The following is a 24,599-nucleotide window of genomic DNA, read 5'->3' on the forward strand; positions in this document are numbered from 1 at the left end:
TGCCTAGTTAATTCACAAAGATGACCCTAGTGAAGAATATTTTTAAAAAATTCACAGAAAATTTATGGGACCATTTGGTGTCCTCTAGGTTTTTACAAAATCAGGTATTTGACAAAATATGATACTAGATCTGCAGACTCAAAGTAGTTACAAACAAAGCCCCCTTGCAAACATATTCTGTAGTTTAATATACTCTACTGATGGCCACACGGGGTTTGATTTTCTATACCATGTTGCCAGATAAAAAAGGTTTTGAAAACTCATACAGTTCGTTTTCAAACAACCCCTACTTTGTCAAGTGTAATTTACAGGAGTAAACTCAAAGCATGGACTAAAATTGAACAACATTCTTTTGGTACCAAATTCAGCAATAAATGTAAAGGTAAACAGCATGCATATACACATCTACAAAGGCCAGGAGCACCTGCTCTCCACCTGCAAAACAGACTACTTGAAACCCAGGTCAAGGATATGAATGTGATGTACAGCTGACTACATCAATTTAATGCATTCTTTTTCCTCAAGAGAGGAAAGTGTGATGCAGTTAAAGTAACAGTTCTTTAGTGTTCCTAGGACTAAAGCCTTGAAGGTCTCCTTAGCAATGTCTATCAGACTATTCCAAAATGAATTGTCATCGACAAATATTTATTAACATTAATTAATTTGTTATTAATATTATATCAATTTATTATTGTATTGAGGTCTAAGTGACATATAATGTTATGTTAGTTTCAAGTGTACAACGTAATGATCTGATATTTGTGTAGATTGCAAAATGGAAAAATGGTCATTACAATAAGTCCAGTTAACATGTTACCATACAGAGTTGCAAATTTTTTTTCTTGTGATGAGGACTTTTAAGATTTACTCTCTCAGCAATGTTCAAATCTGCAATATGCTTTTATTAATTATGGTCACAATGATGTACATTCTATAGTGTGTTTATTTACTTAGTTTATGAGTGGAAGTTTGTGTCTTTTGACCCCTTCCTTTCATTTTGCCCACCTTCCTGACTCTGACAACCACCAATTTATTCTCTGTATCTATGAGGGTTTTTTGTCTGTCTGTTTGTTTGTTTGTTTGAAGGTTTATTCATTTCTCAGAGACAAAGAGACAGAGCATGAGCAGGGGAGGGGCAGAGAGACAGACAGAGAGGGAGACACAGAATCCGAAACAGGCTCCAGGCTGTGAGCTGTCAGTACAGAGCCTGACGCGGGGCTTGAACTCATGGACCATGAGATCATGACCTGAGCTGAAGTCAGACTTCAGACTGACTGAAGTCAGTCAGGCTTAACCGACTGAGCCACCCAGGTGCCTCGGTTTTGTTTGTTTTTTAGGATTTCACATAAAAGTGAGATCATAGAGTATTTGTTTTTCCCAAATTTATTTCACTTAGCATGATGCCCTCAAGGTCCATCCATGTTGTCACAAATATGTCAATTCATTATTAATCTACTATGAAATCTGAAGGGGTCTAGGGATATGACATCCCAAAATATGCCACTTTGGCATAAGAATTATTTTGAGCCAATGACATCTGAATTCCTGAAATCCTTTATTGGCCTACAAGCAAAATTTCCCCAAAGAGCACAATTGTCATAATCCCATCCCCAAGAATTATCTTCTTGGAGACAAGATGCCAGCCTTCTACCCAAGCAGACATTATCACAAAACTATCATAGATCCCATCTATTTCCCCAAGGGCCCATTTAAATCTCAAAAAAGTCATTTATGTTTCCATAAATGGCCTTCCTCCACCCTTTTAAGAACTTCTGTATTCTCACAGAATTGTCCCCTTCCCCTCCCCTTCCTCTGGTAAAATGGTACATAAGCTCTCAAATCTCACCACTTATTTGGTTATTTACCTCTTTCTAGGATGACCCATGAACACAAAATTAAAACACACACACACACACACACACACACACACACACACAATAAATTTGTATGCCTTTTTTCCTGTTAATCTGTCTGCTTTAAATTTAATCCATACTGCCCCCTCCAGCTCCCTTAGCCACTGAAACTAAAAGGATAATGGAAAAGTTTTTCTTCCCCTACAGGTTGTAATTATGCTCATTACAACTTGTTACTATAGCTTGTGAGTGGATTGTGTTCAAATAAGAAACTTCCAGGAAAAAAAAATAATAATAAATTGCTGATCTTTGTATGACTCACATTTTCAGAGCTTTGGGTGAATAAGAAATAGAAGAACCTACCATGTAATTATTTTAAAAATAACACTCCCCCGCAACATACACAAACATACACACTCTCAGATTCATTGACTACTTGGCCCTTGTGTAATTTTCTTAATGTTCTCAGTTTCTTTTCTATAAAGGACATTGTTACCCAAGACTAATCTGTTCTTTAAGAGGTTATTACGTATTTTTAAAAAAATAAAAAAAATGAAAAACATAAGTTAATAAAAGGAGATGTATGGAGTTGTATAGTTAAACGTGGAAAATATTGGGCAAGTAAAGTTGAAGACAATTCATTACAATAAGATATTACCATCTTAAATTTGCTAATATGTGTTGTTTTGATTATCTTAGAAATGTTATTTTCCCAAATTTGACCAAGGAATGATATTAATGGATTTCTAAGAGTCCCTTTTGGCTATTCAAAGGCACAATTTTACAAAACGTTAGGCCAATTACTTACTTTCATGAGAATCTGCTTGACTTGCTTTCTGCAAGTATTTAACTATGCTCCATATCAAGGGGATTCCAAAGAAAATGGAATGACAAATTGATGAACTAGAAATATTAACACACTCTGAGAAAATGCTCCATAATTCTAATATCATTTCTTGCTTTTTTTTTTCTTTTTAAGATTTTATTTTTAAGTAATCTCTATATCCAACTTGGGACTCAAACCTACAACTTGGAAGATCAAAAGTCACATGCTTCACTGACTGAGCTAGCCAAGTGTCTCTCTTGTTTCTTTTAATTAAAATATAAATAAGATAAACTTTTAAATTAACATTCTACCTATGATAAGTATGTTTTAGCTTAACAAATTCTAATGTATAAGGAAAATATAAAGTCCAATGTCTTTTTAACACTTGGTGTTGTAATTCTTTAGACAGCTAAAATAGTAAAACTAATGAATGAACCAATCTGATTTTGGGGATAAGCAGAGAGCAAACTATTCCCACTACAGTAGTATGATGATGATGATGATGATGATGATGATGATGATAGATACTTCATATTGAGTTCTGATTTATTATATATTATGTTAAATGTTCTATACGCATTACAATTTTAATTTTTACACATGCCCTATGAAGTAGATAAAAATCATATTCTAACAAAAAAGTTAAGTTTTAGAAATGTTAAGATACTGTCAGGGAGAAAAAATAAGTAAACTACCTTCCTTGGTTCAATGGTGAGGGCCTGCCTGAACTGAAAAACTGAAAACAAGATTACATAACAAGAGGAAAAGCAACAACAAACAAACAAAGAAATAAAAAATAGGTTTAAGCACATGCATACGTATGGGAATTCACAAAGAAAAATGACTCAGGAAAATAGAATTTACGGGATATATATACCATCTTAGGCTAAACAAAGGAAAAAAAAAAGATTTGGGACTTCTGGGAAAGGAGGAGGTAAATTATGGGAAGGAGACTAGAAAATGTGTGGTGAATGAGGATTGTTTAGTAAGGTTTCATAAGGAGATTTAAATGGGCAGCTCCTCCACTGATGAGTTAAGAGACCTCCTCCTACCTGGTCTGAGAGAAGAAGACATTTTTTTTTTTGCAAGTGGAAATTTCCTTTATAAATGTTCATTTCTTTTACAAAAGGGACACTTATGCTCTCTTAGAGATTTCCTTTATCTGCTGCTCCTCAATTGCCTTCAGCTGAAAACAGTCCTTATGCCAAAGAAGCATATATTGGTCCCCTTCAATACTTTATTAAAGTCATATAACTAATAAGTTGTGGCACAGGGATTTCATATCTGATGAGCTGTTTCTGAATTTTAAAGACACTGCATTGCAAACACAGAGTAATCTGACACATTTAACTATGTGTTAGTCAAACACACTCTATGCTGTTTCATGGCTTTGAGGCATTAATGGTAAAATACATTCTCCAAATAGCTATAAATTGTATGAAGTCAAATCTCATTTATTTGTTAAGTTTCCTGAAAGCAATGCTCTTGTCTGGCTTATTCACAAATCCACCAGTACTAACATAGATGAGTCAATTAAAAACCTAGATAGAACTTCTCAACAACTTTCCCTCTATGTCCTCATGGGCTCTAGACATTTAGGACTGGGTTGTGCCGTTCTGGGTTTCAGAAGTTTAAAGGCAACCAGACTGACTGTGGAGGAGAATGAGAGGTTTTTTTCTTTTGGTAGACCTCGACTACAACGAGACAGCTTCCAGGAATGAAGTAGTGACAGTAAAGATTAACTGATCTGTCTCCCTCAGTTCCCAGCCCCAGCCAAGCCAACCAGAGCCCACTGACTTCCAGAAAGAATAGAATGAGAAAAAAAAAATTAAGAAAAAAAAAGAAAGATTCTAAAAATGATATTGTGATGACTCATTCCTACACAGCTTGTGTACCAGAATACTACTTTATGGATTTAATTTTGCAGAGGGTAAGAATTTTTGTTCTGCCCTATTCTGCTACTTAAATTTATTTTAATAGAAAACACAAAATTCTTGTATTTCCCAATTAATGATAAAGTACAGAAAGCAAAATAAATATCTAGATGTAAAGAAAACACATTGACTTAATTTTTAACCTGGAAATTAACACATCAGTAATTTAAAAGTATAAGTAATACAACAGGTCTCTTGAATACTAGGACATTGTGAACCTGAAGATATAATCATAAACTTAAGCACCTTCGCATTTATTACAGACACTTTTTTACTCGAACACAAACTCGCAGAATTTGTATAGTATTGTCATTCTTCAGGGGGTAGAGCATTATTCAAACTTTTCAGTAATGTTGATATCATCAATTCCTCATTACTCCCACAAAAACACAAAATTAAAGAGTCTTGACATATCCGAGTATTTATTATCTCTGATGCCTCTGGATCTCATCCTGACTCAAAGCTTTAACATTTGCTGAAAGGATTTCAGCTATCAGAGAAGTTTGTCTGAAGTGCTTCTAAAATCTGGTGTGTCTAAGAACCTAAGAACTTATTAAAATCCAAGTTCCCAGATCTGTTCTTGGACATGGATGAGTGATTGATTAGGTCTTGAGGGATATCTGGGAACCAGCATTTTAAACAAGCACTGCTGTCTAATACAGGTGAGCCCAGACCACAAGATGAGAAGATGCCAGGAATACAGGAAGGGCATACAGAGGACTGATCTGGCTTTTGTACTATTATGTGGAAACTACTGTCAATCTCAAATTGAGACTTGATTAAGAAAAGGTGAAAAAAAAAAGTATAACACTAATGGTTTTATTTTATTTACTTTTTAAAAGAAAGGTTTTATTTTATTTTTTAATGTTTTATTTATCTATTTTCAGACAGGGACAGAGAGTGTAAATGGAGGAGGGACAGAGAGAGAGACACAGAATCTAAAGCAGGCTCCTGACTCTGAGCTGTCAACATAGAGACTGACACGGGGCTTAAACTCACGAACCGCAAGATCATGACCTGAGCCGAAGTTGGATGTTCAACTGACTAAGCCACCCAGGCGGCTCATTTTAAAACTGTTAACGGGATCTCCTGGATAACTGCTTGCCCCCCTCCCCTTTTTTTAAACCTTCTGTAATTCACTTATTGTTTCAGAGTGCTCTGAAGTTAAAATTTAGCTTGGATTAAATTAACACAACTTTCTCTTCTCCCTCCAAGCATGTTGCCAAATTCAGCATGTTTCATGTAACTGAAATAACAAAACCTATAGAATAAAGGCCAACACTATTTCGGTGAGAAGAAAACTATTAGGCTTTTTAGCAGATACAATATATTTATAGCATTGTATGGAACTCTAATAACATACAGAACACTGGATTAAGGAGAGAAAAAGAAGCATAGTGATGGGTGAGAAGTATAAAAAAAAAGAAAACACATGTGGATTTTACTGATCTTTCTTTATTTAACAACAACAACAACAAAAAAAACACTGTTACTGTTTTATATTTTATCAAATGATTTCTCCAAGGTAATAGCATAGGTAATATAGATTATCCAGCACTTTCAAATAATTTTTTCTAGAAAAAATATTGCCTACAAAATACATAAAGTTTAAATGGATATTTTTAAAACCCTGATCATATATCTCTTTTGCATGGATCATTGGTCTTCAAAACACATCCCCGCATGCTATGAATCTGTGTTAAAAATGATGAGAATCCAACTAGTTGGGTGATTGAATATTTTTTTCAAATGCAGAATATATATACTCAGAACCAAATTGATTATTAATTATATAGGAAATAAGACTTTTTGTGTGGAGTCTATAGAAAAAGCACAGAGGAACAGACCATTACCTAAACAAACTTTTATTCCACAGAATAAATAGTGTGATAATTAAAGTAAACTTAAGGAATACAATACTTGGGGCAGGTAGTGAATTTCTTTATTTTTTAATCCATGAAGAGCTCATTGGTTCTATTATCAAGTCTGAAAACTCTTAAATTATTAAGTGAGTCATGTACATTGAGGAATTACTTTCTCATGAATTACTGAAACACTTGATTGCATTAGTAACAAATTCATTTCACTGTCGTATTTCAAGCCCAACCTTAACTAAATCTATGGTGCACAGATAGGCCGGCTGCAGCCCCAGATTTATTGATAGAGATTTAAGAGGTCTCTGCAGTATTCAAATTACTTTATATTCATTTAACACATTTGCTCTAATTAAAAAGTAAGACTTCACTTTCTCGAAAGTCTCCCTGTGTGTATGCTTGGGCCATTTAGCTTAAAAGAAAAAGATCAAGTGACAGATCAAAAGAAAATGTTAAAATAGACATCACATGCTTTAAGTTGCTTTCTCTGGATTCAGAAATGCTCAGATAAAAGTTGAAATTTTAGTGAAAGGATCTTGAGTTTCTGTATATTCATTTCCCAAGTCAACTATACATATAGGAAACGTCTCAGGCAAATTAGAAGACATATGGGTTTTCAATTAGTTCTAATTGAAAGGAAACACCCCATTGTCAAGGTATTTGTAGAATCAGTTGAGACTGTGGAATGTTAGTGGAATAATAGAATTATTTCAAATTCATCTACTTTTCAAGTTAAATCCCAAGATTCCCAGAATAATAGAAGATAAGACAACCTCTTCATTTCATCTTTGAAAACAGAAATTATGGGCTTGGATTCTGACCTAATCATTTAGGCTTACCACAGGACTATCTAAGTAGTGGCTTTCACTTTATAGTTGTTCTTACAAATTGGTTCCAACCTATGTCAGGAACCAAGTAACTCACAATTCTCTAAGTAGCTAGACAAAAAAGACTCTCGCTACACAGAGACCTAAGGAATCTTAATTACATTAGGTTTCCTCCTAAAACTCCAACTGTTCTAGAGTTTTCTACTGTAACTACAGTTGTTTAGCTTAGTGATAACATTTAGCTCATGAGACTAAAGAACTAGCTAGTTGCCTTTATTCCCTTCCACAGCCACTGATTTCACTTATTCCTTTCATTCATTAATTCTTTCCCTGAAGCTGCATGATGTGACTCGCACACTATAATGGACACTGGTGTTACTACTATGTATAAAAGAAAAGCACCCACCAAGAAAAGAAATTACTAGGGCAGGTGATTTAATCATTTTGCAGATGTGACATCAGTTCTAGCAGAACATTAGAATCCAAGAAAGTGTGTTGTTGAGGATTTTAGATATTAAATATAGTGATGATAGTGAAAGTAATAAAAGAAACTATGCCCCCAAACCTATAGGTGCTAGGCAGATAACAGAAGTGAGTAAAGGGGCACATGGGTGGTTCAGTCAGTTAAGCATCCACCTCTTGGTCTTGGCTCAAGTCATGATCTCGCAGTTTGTGGGTTCAAGCCCTGTATTGGGCTCTGTGCTGACAGCACAGAGACTGTTTGGGATTCTCTCTCTCCCTCTCTCTCTGCTCCTCTCCCACTCACTCTCTACCTCTCTCTCTCAAAATAAATAAATACACTTTAATAAAAATGGAGTAAAGAGGCTAATAAGAATTGTGGTTGGCTTGAAAATTTGACACGTCTTGCCAAATTCCTGCCTTTTGTTGCCAAATTTGAGTTTTAAAATAGGTTGACAATCATGATTTCTTATGTGACTCTCATGATGTTTCATTTAACGGCTGCTCAATTTAAAAACTAACCAAACAGAGCATTGTGGTAGCCAAACATTATTTGGCCGACAATTTGAACCAGCAGCCATCATTTATCAAATTTTATCATAAGCTTCAAATCATCAAAATTATTGAGATCCTAAGCTGTCTCTTTCTCTAAACAGTTACAGTGTGGTGAGTGCTTCAAGCAGATAGCATATGTTTCTACACATATGCAGATCAACAAATTCATTTGTATTTTCATAAATAAATAACCTTGTAGTTAACATATTTAAGGGTTGTTTTTTTTTTACACTTACTATGTTTTGGAGATCATTTTGTAAATGCATGAAGTAGGTTTGTTACACTGACGAGTGCATTCTATTCCTTCATTAAAAGATTAACGGGTATTTAGATTATTTCTAAATCTCATTACTAAAAGCAATGTTGCAATAAAATATCTCTATATGTGCATTTGGATGGTCCAGGTCCTCTTCCAGACTTTGTAGGTTAAAGCAAACAGCTGATACTGCTCTTCACTAGATCTAAGTTTGGGTTTCTTGGTCCCGTAATGTGATTGGGCAGGTGGGACCTGCTTTTATGGTCTATTTCAGGTGGGGCAACTGTTCTAGCTCTGAAGACGGGGAAGGCAGGGGGTGGTCCTTTCAGTGAGAATAGCTAGATAGGATGCCTAGATTGGTTTTTACCCAAATGATGTAGGACGGGTACTACAGTTACCTGGACTCTTAGGTGAAGTTTACCAGATGGTCAGGACTAGGTACTATATTCAGTAATAGACGGGATTATGAGTGAGTCTTCCCTACTCTGGTGGGGAAGCAGGATGGGACCCAGGGCTTATACAGCTCTTTGCTTGGGAACTCAAATCAGGCCAGAATGTGTACTAAATTCCCTGGTAGGTGAATCCACCAGTTTGCTCTGCAGACTGGGGAAACCACAGGCTGTGCTCTCTGCTCTAGAGCCACACATACATAGGGCTGTGTTGAATGGGTTCTGTAGCCTTCTGGGTGCTCTGGTTAGGTTCCTTGGTCAGACAGGCAGAAGACTGTATTTAGCAATTAGTAGGACTATAAATTAGATTCCCTGCCTGGGTGCACCAGGAGAAGCAGCTCTAAAGCCAACAAAGCTTTGTTGTCTTAACTCAAACCAACCCACACTCCAAGTTCCCAGACTGATCAGGGCCACTGGTTTTCTTTGCAGATTATTGGCTCTATCTGCCTTCCTCTAGGCTTCCACACCAGTCAGCTGCACAGAGCTGTCTCCATCCCTTCTGGTCAGATGAGGCCGGAAGACACTCTCCATATGGATGGGGCTACATCTCAGCTCCCTTGCCTGGGTGGTGGTAAGGCAGCAGGAGTTTGTGGGGAAGGGTTGCTCTAGACTACTCTCAATTTCCCAAATAGGCGCTCTGGTTTGGAGGGGCCTGGCTCTATCCTCAACATCGGCTATGAATTAATTCCCTTGCTTGTGAGCAGTACAGGAACACTCCATGCTTGGTACTGGCTTTGCTCTGGGGGCTGTCAGTTCTGCCCACCCACCTTTCAGATGGAGCATCACTGGACAGCAGATTCTAGGAATTGTCACCAGCCCTTCTGGTCAGATGGGGCTGGAAGACATTCTACAGAGTGGGTAGGGTTGTGACTCTACTCTTTGAGCATCATCAAACCAGACTTTAGAGCTGGCAAAATTCCTAGTTTGAGGATCTGAATCTGGCAGATCTACACCCCGTTGAGTTTCCTGGTCAGAGTGTGCCCATGACTTGGTTCTGCAGATGAGCAAAACTGCTGGTTCGGATTACTGCTCGAGCATTGCAGGTACAAGCTTGGTCTGCCAAGATTCATGTGCTGGTTGTTTCAAGCCCTTCTCGCCTTCTCTATTACAGTCAGATTCCCAGTTGCTGGGCCCTGCAGATTCCTCTGCAATCCCCATTGTGCAAGATCTGAGTAGGGGCTCCCATAAAGCAACCCCAATGCTGGAGTGGGCTGGTAGTCCCTCCCGGGTTCTTCTCCCAGAGGAGCAACCAGAGGCTCAGAAGAGTTCTCTCCCCATGGTGCTGACTGTGCTGGGGGAGGGTCAATATGGTCAGCCTATAGCCTCTTACTCTCTAATGCAGTCTGTCTTGGTCCCTGAGGTATAGGGGTGCTTTAGCCTCACCCCATGCTCTAGCATTCTCCCAGGGGTGTATGTTCTTGAATAATTGTTACTTGTTCTTCTTGTGAAGGAAGCAAAGTAAGAGACTACCTATTTTACCACTTTGGTGTCATCGCTTTCCACAAACTTTGTTATTTTGTTCATCTGATGGATGAAAAAATTGTATCTCATATTTTGTCATTGCTACAATAGAATTTGAGTTTTGCATATATTGATTAATGGTTTGTATTTGTTTTTAGGTATATTACAATCCATATTTCTCATCTATTAATTTTCTTCTCATGTTCTTACCCAGAATTTATTATACATTTAAAAAAAGGTTTACTTTAAGAGAGAGAAGGATAGAGAGAGAGAGTAGGGGCAGAGAGAGAGAGAGAGAGAGAGAGAGAGAGAGAATCACAAGCAGTCTCCACACTGTCAGCACAGAGCCAAACATGGGACTCGAACCCACAAACTGTGAGATCGTGACCTGAGCTGAAACCAAGAGTCAGATGCTTAACGGACTGTGCCACCCAGGCACACCTATGATACATTTTGATACTAATCCTCTTTCTGCTACATATGTTTCAAATATTTTATACCAGAATGTTATTTTGTACTTTGTTTAAAAACAAATAGTTGTAAAATCTGCCATGAATTTTTATGATAACGTCTGGATTTTGTTATATTCTGGAAGATCTCATCACAAGATTCTTCTATTTTGTTTTAATGCTTACATACCTTTATCACAATTGCATTTAAGATTTATTTCCATACATTGTTTGAAATAAAAATTGAAATTAAATTTTTAGTTGCAAATGGATTCCCAATAATTCCAACACCATTTATGGAATACCATCCTCTCTTTACCATTTTAATGTTCTTCCTTTAACATGGGATTTATGGCTATATATTTTCTGGTCTGCTTTGCAGTGTATTGTGTTCCATTTATCTATTTGTCAATTCCCATGGCAACACTAAAGTGTTTAAATTACAATAGCTTTACAGCATATTTTGGTAACTTGCCGAGTCAGAATCAACTTTGCCCCCCCCCCCCCCCCAGAGTCACATTTTCATTGAGCATGCATATCTTTACCAACATCACTCCTATTTTTGACAACGCTAGTCTTGTCAATGATAATTTCCTCTTCTTATATGATGATATGAGGTGGCTTGTTTGGGATAACTTCCATTCAACGATGCCTCTACCTCTGCTGCTCTTACCACTGGTTACACATTATTGAGTGTTTACTCTGTGTTAGCTAACTATGTATTTTAAATATTTATAGTTTTTTTTTTATTAAGGCTGTGCAAAAATCTTTTCAAGTATTATAGCAGATATCAAGCACTCTAAGCATATTTTCTCAAATCCTCTTACCATTTTCTTGCACACTGGCTTCCCTGTGGTCACTATCAACAGCCACTATCTGTATCTCTTTGTGACAGACCTGCCTTCATGCTGCCAGACTGTTTTGCCTGTTCACAGGGAGAAGCAAGTTCTACACAGATTCCCCCAGGATAGTCTTAACCCATGACTAATGGTGAAAAGGCTAAATTCTCCCGTTCTCTGTCCCCTTGTCAACTCTAAGGTGAAGCTATTGTCATCAGAGACCCCCTCTGGGCCTGAAGCAGCCCCTCTTCTATGCTGTACTGATAACTCATTCTTCCCCTTTCTTTCCTCCCCCCACATCGCCCCCCCCCCCCCCCCGCTTCATTCCCTTGCCAGCTTTTCCTGGGAATACTTCCTAATAAATTACTCTTATGCAAAAACTCACCTCCATATCTCCTCCCAGGGAACCTATATTAAGACAGATAGTTGTAATATTAAGTCCATATTAAAAAAGCAAAACCAAGATACAGAGAGTTTACAGATTAAGTCCATGTCACACAGGAAGTAAGTGGCAAAAATGACTAAATCTGTTCATGAAATTACACATAAGTTCAAGGTATTTGGGTTCAATTTGCATTTGTCTCTAAAAGAAATCACAGGTTCGACCTCTCCTGGTGTCCTTCGGGTCAACCCACAACACAGCTTCTGCCAGTGCACTTGGCAGTGTCTGCTGTCACTGCCCATGGGTGCACTCTCGAGACAACAAGGACTAGCAAGAGATAGGGAAGAGCATGCTAGATGGTGCCCTTTAACCAGGTTCTCAGACCACATTTGCCAGGACCCTCTTTCCCTTGTGCATCTAGGTCAGAGTTGGCCAAAAGCAATGTGCACAAGATCTGAGAGGTGTGCATGCAGCTACATTGTTCTCAGAGGGTGTTTGCAGTCAGATGCAATGACAGACAAATGCTCTTTTCTTGTATGTCCCATCTGTGCTTCTCCCTTCTGCTGGCCAGCAGGGGCCCTGGCTCACCCCACATGCTCGGCTGTGGACACACACAAATAACACCAACAGAGGCCAAGTTCCAAAGACCTCTGCTTGAGCTCCACTTTTGTCATCCTCTTTGGCCCCTGGGTGTACTTGGCTCTTTGGATTTTGCTGAAAGTGTAGAGTCATTCACCTGAACTGGTTTTCAGGAGGATGGGCTAATGACCTTCCTGTTATTCTTTAAATACACCACCAGATTTCCGTTTCTCCCATCTTATGCAGTATCTTATTCCAAGTCATTTAGTCCCTTCATACTCAATAGCCATGCTTCTCTGACTGAACTCAGATGCAAAAGTGTTCCATATCAACTAACATTTAATTGAGAGTTTCTCCCAAAACACTTGAAATAGCATCAAAAAGAGAAAACCTTTAAAAAGGTAACTATCAAATATAATTTTCTGTGTTCTGAGCATTTTTAGAAGCATCTCTGAATATGCAAGATCTTTTCTCCCAACAAGAGCATTGCTATTTCTTTTTTCTTCCTCCCTCCCCATTTTTTTTTTTTTGCAACTGTAAAAATATCTAAGGAAGGAATTTTGAAGTAAGAGCATGCTGCATGCCCTTTTTTTCTCCCTAGAAATTTTAGGAAAATTATGTTGCTTTGATGTTACTTAAGAACTGACATGACCAGAAAATTAAGAATCTATGAAATCAGGTCATGTCAGTTCATGACCATAGGCTTGACATTCAAATTATGCAAACAAGAGAAATAAAAAAAAAAAAAGAGTTTGGGATATATTAATAAGTAATTCTGCTTTTACTGATGAAGATACCTCACCATTTTTATGGGTCACTATGGGGTTAACTTACAACATTTAATGTTAGAATAAAAATCAATTAAAAAAATTTTCATGTTTATTTTTGAGAGACAGAAAGAAAAGAACATGAGCAGGGAAGGGGCAAACAGACAAAGGGAGACACAGAATCCAAAGCAGACTCTAGGCTCTGAGCTGTCAGTACAGAGACTGATGCAGGGCTCAAACCCACGAATGTTGAGATCATGACCTGAGCCAAAGTCAGACGCTTAACCCACTGAGACACCCAGGTGACCCCCACCCAATAAATCAATTATAGATTCCTGAGAGAAGGCAATGGTCAATAATTGAAATATGTCCATCATGATAAGAATCATTAAAATGGTCCTAAAATTAAAAAAAAAAAAAAAAAAAAAAGGCTACTATCCTTACACTATCAATTGACCTAAATAAGAGTATCTACTTTTATCACAGTACTAATGTAAAATTTAGGACATCATGACCCTGGAGAAAATCTCACAGACAGGCAGCATATTGGGTCTCTGTCCTGTGTAAATAATTCTATAAGCACAAAGCCCAAAGAGTTTCATTAGAGCAAATTAATGTCAGGAGAAGAATAAAAAGTGACAGAAAAATGGAGGGAACTGTAGAAGTTTAGTACAGCAGGGGCCCTTAACAGGGAGATTTATTATAGCACAGAATGGAGGAAGTCACCTAGATGAAGGAAGGTATAGAAAGAACTGCCTTCTATCCTGACTTTCCAAGTTCTGGGGGAATTAAAATTGATGGTAGTTTCTCTTATTTCTCTTACCCATGAAATCTCAAATTCAGTCAAAAAAATTAAAAACCAAAAATCTAAAAGAAGTATCACAATATAATTTCAGTGTTGACAAGGAACATCCCTAAAGAAAATGCAGAAAATGTTTTAATAGAAAAACATGGAAGTCATAGTAGGAGAAGTCAGGTGTGAAAGGTCATAGTAGGAGAAGTTGGGGCTGGAGATCATGTTGGAGAAGTCAGGAATGATGGGTTGTGGTGTGCGAAGTTGATGGTGATAATTTATGGTAGAAGAAGATGGGGTTGACAAGTCATGGTGAGAGGTCAGGGTTGACAAATCATGCTCCCATTGGAAGCATGCTCTGAGGGATCACTCCTTTGTGGGGTACAGTGTAACTTTTCTTTTTCTCCCCCTATGATGACAAATGAGGCAGTGAGTAGAGAGAGTAAAGATTTAATAATAAATGTAATTAAATTTGAAGGTTGAAGCAATAGCCTAGACTAGTGTGAGGCAAGAGAGAGCTTAAATGCAAAATTTAAGGAGACACTTACTCTCAGTAAGTGAAAAGGCTGACCTCGCAATTCCATGATCCTGTCAGTGATTTGTCCTTAAATTTTGCGTACCAGATTCCTCTCTTGCTTTACTAGTACTCCTGAACCTGGGGATAGAGAGTGGGTGGAAATCTGTTGATAAAGCAGAATCAAAGGAAGAAACTTTAAGTTGGAAGAGAGAGATATACACATGGCCAAAAAATAAAGATTTTCCTTATAGTGAGAATTTTAAAGATGTTCCCCTCTACCAAAAACAAAAACAGAAACAAAACCAAACCAACAACAGCAACAAAAAAACAAACAAACAAACAAACAAACAAAAAACTAGCAATGACTCATCTGGGGGGTGAGGAATTTCTTAAGTCTGGATGAACTCACCAATCAGAAAGTTTCAGGTACCATAATCCAAAATGTCTGTAGCCACCTGAAGCTAGAATTTGACACACAGTAATAGAGGAGATACTAATCAAAGCAGGTGGTTCACTTCAGAAAACCACACAGGCACATGTCCTGACAGATACTTAGGAACAAAGTAACTAGGAGTTTGAAAACAGTCATATACAGAAGTCACATGATTTGGAGTCCCAATCACAGTGGAGAGAGTAAAGGTAGAACTCAATCTGGGGAGGAAAACTCTAGAACAAGGGAGTGGTTAGTCTTAAAGATATTAGGCACAAACACAGACTAGGTGAATTGAAATAGTGCCACCAGTGTGGGAAATTGGCTGCCAGGTGAGGCCTTCATCAAAGAAACAGAATAAGATCTCAAGAGTCAGATGTTTGAGTTGTTTAAATGCTAGAATTCGGGAGCCCAAATCATTCCTAACTAATGAACAAACTAGTGCCAGAGATGGCAGAACTGAGCTTTCAGTCAGGTAATCCTAGGTAACTATAAAGGAGAATCTTAAGGATAATGAACTACAGTAGGCAGAATGATGATCTATCAAAAATGCCCATGCCCTAATTCTAAGAACCTGTAAATGCATTCAGTTACATGAAAGAGACGTTAAATTTATGGTAACAGATGGAATGAAGATTGCTAATTAGATGACCTTATATTACAGAAACTATCCTAGATTATTCCAGGTGAGCTCAAAGTAATCACAAGTGTCCTAAAATATGCAAGAGTGATACATGAGAGTCCATATCAGAGTGATGTGATGTAAGAAAGACTCAACTGCCCATTTCTAGGTTTGAAGATGGAAGGGGGCCAGGAGCCAAGGAATGAGGGAAGCCTCTAGAAGCTGGAAAAAGAAAGAAAATTAATTTTTTCCTGGAGCCTTCAGAAAGGAACATAGCCTTACTGACTGCTTGATTTTAGCTCAGTGAGATCCATTTCAGATTTCTGAACTCTTAAACTATAACATAAATACTTCATTTTGTTTAAAGGCACCAGCTTTGTGTTAATTTGGTACAACAGCAATAGAAAACTAATACATGAACCAAGTCATTGGTACAAAGTTGACAAAGTTCTCCTCCATCTCCCAACACCATACTTTAGGCAAAGGAAGTTAACAAAAATACATAAAATACCAAGTGAACACAATCAGAATTCAAAACCTCAGAGACAAACTAGAAGGTTGGCTTCTTTAAGAAGGCTCTACTTCATATGGAACTCAAAGAACTGGTTATGCTGGGGTGAAGAGAAAGAGAGATCGTTTCAGTGGAGGGGCTCCTCATAGGCAAGAGCAGAAAGCTGGAAATTGAGTATAAAGATGATGGTGAAGAGAACACACAGATCTGGAGGAAAGAACATGTGAAGAATGCTAATTCAGACAATGACTGTTTTGTGTGACTGGCACTGTCTCTTCATTCATCAAATTGTCATTCACTGAATGTGCTGGCGTCATTCAGATGGCAGAGATGTGGTGGTAACCGAGACAAATAAGACCTCTGTTCTCCTATGGCCTACATTCTAGCAAGGATGTATTTTTTAGGAAGTACTTTTATTGATTATTAATTTGTTTTATCTCATTAATCACTACAACCATCAAATAAGGTAATAAGAACTAAGGCATTCTCATTTTATAGTTGAAGCACAAAACTGCTTAAGAATTTCTTCAAGAGCACACAATAGATGTTAGAACCAGAATTTGAACACAAACTATGTAAGTCAGGGTGTGCATGCTTAATCACTATGCTGACTGCTAACAGGTGGAGAAAACTTCAAGTGGGAAAAGTAGTCCAGCTAGTTGATATCTTTAATATGTTAAAGATTTTCATTTAAAAATACCACAACAGGGGCACCTAGGTGGCTCAGTCGGTTAAGTGTCCATCTTCAGCTCCGGTCATGATCTCATAGCTCGTGGGTTCGAGCCCCACATCGGGCTCTCTGTTGTCAGCACAGAGCCTGCTTCAGATCTTCTGTCACCCTCTCTCTCTGCCATTCCCTCTCTCTCTGTCTCTCAAAAATAAACATTTATGGGGTAACTGGGTGGCTCAGTCAGGTGTTAGACTCTTGAGTTTGGCTCAGGTCATGATCTCATGGTTTGTGAGATTCAGTCTTGCAGTGGGTTCTGTGTTGACCGTGTGAAGCCTGCTTAGGACTCTCTCTCCCTGTCTCTCTGCCCCTCCTCCACTCATGCTCTTTCTCTCTCTCTCTCTCAAAATAAATTAAAAAAAAAAAAAAAACCTTAAAAAAAAAAACCTTAAAAAAAACACCACCACAAAAAATAATGAAAACTATCATTTGTAAAGGATTTCCTTGACACTATGCGTTATGCTAAATATAGATGTTCGATAGTCCTCAAGGCATCATTCAAGATGGGTATTATTATCCCCATTTTACAGATGGAGAAACTAAAGCTCAGAGATCTTAAATGATTGCTCAAGCAATTCACCCAGCAAATAAGCGTCAGAGTTGAAATTAAAACCATGTTTGTATGTGAAGAAGAGCAAAGATAGTCTTTTTTTTAAAGCTTATTTATTTCTTTTTGAGAGAGAGAGAGAGAGAGAGAGAGAGAGAGAGAACAAGCAGAGGAGCAGCAGAGAGAGAGAGAGAGAGGGAGAGAGAGAGAGAGGAGAGAGAATCCCAAGGAAGCTCCTAACCATCAGCAAGGAGCCCAACTGGAGGCTGGAGCTCATGAACTGTGAGATCATGACCTGAGCAGACATTAAGAGTCAGAGGCTTAACTCATCTTTGACAAAGCAGGAAAGAACATCCAATGGAAAAAAGACAGTCTCTTTAACAAATGGTGCTGGGAGAACTGGACAGCAACATGCAGAAGGTTGAAACTAGACCACTTTCTCACACCATTCACAAAAATAAACTCAAAATGGATAAAGGACCTGAATGTGAGACAGGAAACCATCAAAACCTTAGAGGAGAAAGCAGGAAAAGACCTCTCTGACCTCAGCCGTAGCAATCTCTTACTCGGCACATCCCCAAAGGCAAGGGAATTAAAAGCAAAAGTGAATTACTGGGACCTTATGAAGATAAAAAGCTTCTGCACAGCAAAGGAAACAACCAACAAAACTAAAAGGCAACCAACGGAATGGGAAAAGATATTTGCAAATGACACATCGGACAAAGGGCTAGTATCCAAAATCTATAAAGAGCTCATCAAACTCCACACCCGAAAAACAAATAACCCAGTGAAGAAATGGGCAGAAAACATGAATAGACACTTCTCTAAAGAAGACATCCGGATGGCCAACAGGCACATGAAAAGATGTTCAACGTCGCTCCTTATCAGGGAAATACAAATCAAAACCACACTCAGATACCACCTCACGCCAGTCAGAGTGGCCAAAATGAAGAAATCAGGAGACTATAGATGCTGGAGAGGATGTGGAGAAACAGGAACCCTCTTGCACTGTTGGTGGGAATGCAAATTGGTGCAGCCGCTCTGGAAAGCAGTGTGGAGGTTCCTCAGAAAATTAAAAATAGACCTACCCTATGACCCAGCAATAGCACTGCTAGGAATTTATCCAAGGGATACAGGAGTACTGATGCATAGGGGCACCTGTACCCCAATGTGTATAGCGGCACTCTCAACAATAGCCAAATTATGGAAAGAGCCTAAATGTCCATCAACTGATGAATGGATAAAGAAATTGTGGTTTATATACACAATGGAATACTACGTGGCAATGAGAAAAAATGAAATATGGCCTTTTGTAGCAACATGGATGGAACTGGAGAGTGTGATGCTAAGTGAAATAAGCCATACAGAGAAAGACAGATACCATATGGTTTCACTCTTATGTGGATCCTGAGAAACATAACAGAAACCCATGGGGGAGGGGAAGGAAAAAAAAAAAAAAAAAAGAGGTTAGAGTGGGAGAGAGCCAAAGCATTAGAGACTGTTAAAAACTGAGAACAAACTGAGGGTTGATGGGGGGTGGGAGGGAGGGCAGGGTGGGTGATGGGTATTGAGGAGGGCACCTTTTGGGATGAGCACTGGGTGTTGTATGGAAACCAATTTGACAGTAAATTTCATATATTAAAAAATTAAAAAAAAAAAAAAAAGAGTCAGAGGCTTAACCAACTGAGCCACCCAGGTACCCCAAAAGCAAAGATATTCTTGACAAAACTTCATACACTTTCTCAAAACTAAACGTGGAATAGTAAAATATTATTTGTCCTAACTATAAATGTATCATCAGACACATATTTACATTTCATTATAGCATAATATGATTCCCACAGTCAGATGAGCTACACCCATACAGACAGCAAACCCTCCCTGTATACATTCGCATTCTTCCATAACTCTGTTAGAGGAAAAAGTTTTAGAAACCATTGAAACATGTAATCTGAGAGGAGGAAATATAATGAAAGAAGCAGTACTGGAACACTCTAGACTCATGCATACCTGGGAGCAAACAGCAGATGTCCTTGTCATTAGAACTTTTACTTTACAGAAAATGCCCTTTCTGTCTTCCCCTACCCCCGGTACAGTCTGCATACAACAGTTGAGAAAAGAAAGATCCAAATAAAAGCCTACTTTAATTTTTTAGAATTATTTAAATTTGGAAATTGATGAGGAATTGCAAGCCGTTATAAGGACAAAAGTATTTTTCTGTCTACTTGAAAAATATTTAAAATATTTGAATGCTGTTTTAACAATATTCTTTTTTTCTCAAGGGTCAGAGAAATATATTTTTTTTCAAAAAACTTATAACAAGAAAATATTTTTATAATATACTGTTAGTATCTGATTAACTTAATTGCTATATAAATGATTAAACTCCATACAGTCCTTATTTTTTTATTTTCATTCTGATTGACAGATAGACTTATCACAAAAGCTTTTTGAGAAAATCTATTGAGAAGACCAGAATTTTTCAGCCCCTGGTCTCTTTCACAATTCTGCATTTTGTTATGCCTTACCATCACTTTAATTGGGAGGTTCCTTTGTGAAAATATGATTTATGCATGTTTTATTAATTCCCCCCACCCCTTTTCATTCAGTAAGACAGAATTTGAAAAGGAAAAACATTTTTATTACACTTGTCTCCAGTGTCTTAACTCAGTAATATACTTTCCTTAGGGTGCATCACGCCAAACCAAGTGTTAAAAAATGGGAAAGAAAACCAATAGTTTTGACTTTGGAGAATGTTAGGATCCAAATTAAATACATTTATTGAATTCATCTGAATACATTTGTGAGTATTTGCTATGGGTAGTCATCAAATAGAGAGTGATTTCTTCAAATGCAGGAGGAAGGGCCAGTGGGCGTGGCACTGTGTGTGGTTAATCATGGAGTTCCATTCTCAAGCACACGTGCACAGCCTCTCCTAGAAAGACACTTTATAGATCCACTCCTGGGGACAGACAGCCCTTGTCCTGGTGACATGGGACAGACTTGCCCTAGGAAATCAATTCTCACGTCCTTTCATTTAAAGTTCATTGAACTTGCTTTTGTGACTCATTTATTTATTTATTTATTTTAATGTTTTTATTTATTTTTGAGAGACAGAGAAAGACAGAGCATGAATGGGAGAGGGGCAGAGAGAGAGAGAGAGAGAAACACAGAATCTGAAGGAGGCTACAGGCTCTGAGCTGTCAGCACCTGAGCCGAAGTTGGATGGCTTAACTGACTGAGTCACCCAGCGCCCCTGACTTTGGCGACTCATTTATTAAATTATTTTCTCAATCAGTCTCAGGCAGCCCAGAGTGTGACAGATCTCACAGTGAAAAGCTGGTTTACCTACGCCACACAGAGCTAGTCTGGTCTTGAAAATTAGAATATCTTTTCTTTTGCCAACATAGTATTCATCAGGCCATTCACTTTTCAGCTTTTTTTTTTTTTTTTCAGGTAAACATGAAATTACAAGACTACAGCCTGAAATTCAGTGCTGCTATTAATTTTTAAAACAAGTCAAAATTAAATCATTTTTTAAAATGGGGGCACTAACACAAAGGCCTCAGTGGCCTCAGCTTTTACTGAGTGAGAATTCGAATGAGTCATATTGATAGGAAAGCGACAATTTCATTAGAAATACCTGATTTCCAAATGGCATTTAAGGAAAAGGGAGATGAATACAAAAACAAATAAAATTGAATAGGGGAGCTCGTTTCATAAATTATAAATGATGTACCTATTAGCAGAGTCATAAAACAAGAAAATAAGGTAATTGGACTGACAGCAGGAAGAAGAAAGTTATGTAAATGAAGAAAGCCTTGTTAAAATAATCAAGACAAAGAGATTCACTGATTTAGAAGGTAGCACATTTTGAATTGCTGGTATAATTAATCCTTTTCTGTCTCACAAGCTATTCTTTCAAAGGCTCCGTTTTATTTGAAACAAATTAGGGTGGGTTGGACAAGATCAGCGTTAAGTTGAAGCTTCAAAGTAATGCTATAGATAGTACTAGTTCTAGAAAGATGCTCTAAAACTTGCAAGTCCTCAGAGAATATAAAGTGATATGACCCACTTTCTTCACCCAACTACCATGTTTTATGAAGTACTATAACTGATGATAGAGAATTGATAGAACTCACTACCTCCAGCTTAGGAAATGCTGCTGACAGCTAAGACTTTTCATTTATGGCTACAGTTTTCTTCATTAATCAATATGAGCCCATTCGTAACTCTGCATTCCTCAGCTAGGTTTAATGGACATGCTAGAGAATCCTGTTCTGGTCTGGAAAAAAACAAAAAAAATTCTGGCCTCAAGGAGTATATAACATACATGGGATTATAATAAACTAAGAAATAAAAGGCAAAATATCTCCCACCTCCATCCAGCTGAAAGTGTGTACATATATATTGACACACTCACACTTATATTTCATATATGAAACAAAATAAAGTATGAAATTCTAGCAAAGATAGCGAATCTATTTTCATCTTGGAAAAATTAAATTTATACATGACTTAACATGAATACCCTCTTCCAAAGAACTTGCTTATTCTTTTTTATTTTATTTATTTATTTATTTAGAAAGAGAGTACATGGGCGGGAGGTGGGAGGAGGGGCAGAAAGAGAAGGAGAGAGAGAATCCCAAGCAGGCTCCGCTCTGTTAGCATGGCCAGACATGGGGCTGGGGCTCAGTCCTCAAAACGTGAGATCATGATCTGAGCCAAAATCAAGAGTCCGATGCTCAACCGAATGAGCTAACCAGGTGCCCCAAGAACTTGCTTATTCTGATGATGCATTTTCCAGCACATTTCAATATTCTTTTATTTATGGAACATTAAAAATCTGTTTGCTTTTTACTATGACCACATTTGTAAAGAATAAACTCATCTGCATGCATAATTCCTGCATGGAGATATAAAACAACTCTGAGTAGATTATTGACCCTGTGGAACTGAGGCCAAAAGATATTACATAATTTGTCTAAGCTTCTACAGTTACTTCTTGAAGGAACCTGACTTTGAACCATAATCTTAGCCACTACATTGTACTACTTCCTTAATAATTTTTCAAATAACACATTGAATTGGATTTTCAAAGATGCAAAGAATTGGCTGTTTATCTAACCATATACACTTTTTCATCCACCACATCCCCACTTATTCCTCATGGAATTGATTTGTTTGAAGATACGTATTTGTAATCACTGACTGTATCTTGGAAAAAAAGAAGCATTTGGGTATTCATGCCAACTTAATGGGTAACAGCTCAAATATTTTATTCTACAGATACAGACGTTCTGGTGTAGCCAATGCCTTAATTATGCTTCTGTTTTATTCTATTGAGCCAATTACTATAAATGAAAAAAATTGGACCTCATCTAGGGAAAGCCACAATTCGTGATGCATTTTATTTCAAGAGTATTTCTTGAAGTGAGGAGAGACAAGTACAGAAAGTCAGCACTAACAGATTTTGAAAACTTTGAATGCAAATATTATGCAGTTTAGTACATTCTACAAAAATTGTGATCATGTTAAAAGTATTTATTACTCTTTATCTTTTAGAATTTTGCTATTGAAATTGGAAGATGACAGAGGAACAGCTCAAGACATTCATTTATCCACGTGTTAGATCATAAAAATGTAGAAGTTGTAAAAGTTACACTACTATCTTGATGCAATGGAAACTTTATTATTATATTTCTTTTAAACCTAACTCAAAGTGGCATCTTTAAAATATTTCCCAATTCTTTTAAAAATATATTTTCCATTAATTTCAAAATTACTATTTAAAACAACTAGAAACTCATGAGCAGATAAACATCAAGACTCAAATACATAAATGGGTAAATTAGCATGCAGTTCAGAAAAGCTAGAACTGAATGATATAATTTGAAAGTATATTTTACCTTACTTGTAAGTATAAAGACAAATTACTCACCCCCTTTTTTAATGTGCAAACTAACATGGGCAACATCCAATGCTGATGAGCATGCAGTGAAATGGGTATCCTGATGCATAGCAGGTGTGTTATAAAGGATTACAGTTTCCCAGAAATTAACTGAATGGTATCTATGAATGACTAATAAATACTTTTGATTTATATTCCAGTATTTTTGCTTTCAGAAAGCACTGCATGAAAACAACAGGAACACAAAAATGCCTACAAATACTAAAAAAAATCCTTAAATGGCGTTTTTATAAACATTTAAAAATCGTAAAAGCTCAATGCCACAAAACAAGGAAATTATTCAGTAAATTATAGCCATGGAATAGTATGCTACATAGACATTAAAATTATGTTCATAAATGTTTAATATGAAAGAAAACCTTTATGTTTTAAAAAATAGTGTTAAAAAGAAAATCTCAACTCTATAAAATAGATATATACATAGAAAATCAGGATTGTAACAGTGCATGTAAGAGATAATACTTCTCATTGGTGGTTACCTGTGGATTATTTTTATTACCTTCTTTATCTTTTCAAAATTTGGGAATGAATATATACTACATATAAAATACATTTTATGTATGTGGCTATGCATATGCATGCATGTTTACATGTATACAAACACGTTTATATTTTATAAACCTTTACTATTTAAGCATCAAACTCCTCTGTTGTTTCCTATATATTATTTTATTTTTAAATACGCCACTTTGGTATATTGATTACTTTTTTAAAATTAAAATCTACACCCAACATGGGGCTTGGACTCATAACCCAAGCTCAAGAGTCATATGCTGTATGGGCTGAGCCAGCCAGGCACTCCCATTACTTATATATTCTTTTGTCTTTCACACAGACATTTTTATGTGCAGTTTCAGCTCAAAAGAACACTGCATTAACAAATGCTTCAAAAGTATACCATTGTTCTCTCGATTTCTCAGTCTACAAAGTGGCTTTTGCTTATCAAATATTAATAAATAATTGGTCACTGG

The 24,599-nt window shown here is 37.1% G+C and overlaps 1 long non-coding RNA gene across 2 annotated transcripts in view; it reads left to right on the forward strand.

Moving 5' to 3' along the window:
• LOC122227993 overlaps positions 1-24,599 on the forward strand; it is a 71,336-nt gene that overhangs the window by 20,121 nt on the left and 26,616 nt on the right. Inside the window, exon 4 of one of the 2 annotated variants that reach the window (XR_006206346.1) lies at positions 9,463-9,596. The exons of the other annotated variant lie outside the window; for it this stretch is intronic. This is a non-coding gene — a long non-coding RNA (uncharacterized LOC122227993). Of the gene's footprint in view, positions 1-9,462; positions 9,597-24,599 lie in introns of those variants that run through there. 2 annotated transcript variants of the gene reach the window in all.

The sequence above is a fragment of the Panthera leo genome, chromosome C1 (genome assembly GCF_018350215.1).
Source record: "Panthera leo isolate Ple1 chromosome C1, P.leo_Ple1_pat1.1, whole genome shotgun sequence".
Classification (NCBI taxonomy): Eukaryota; Metazoa; Chordata; class Mammalia; order Carnivora; family Felidae; genus Panthera; species Panthera leo.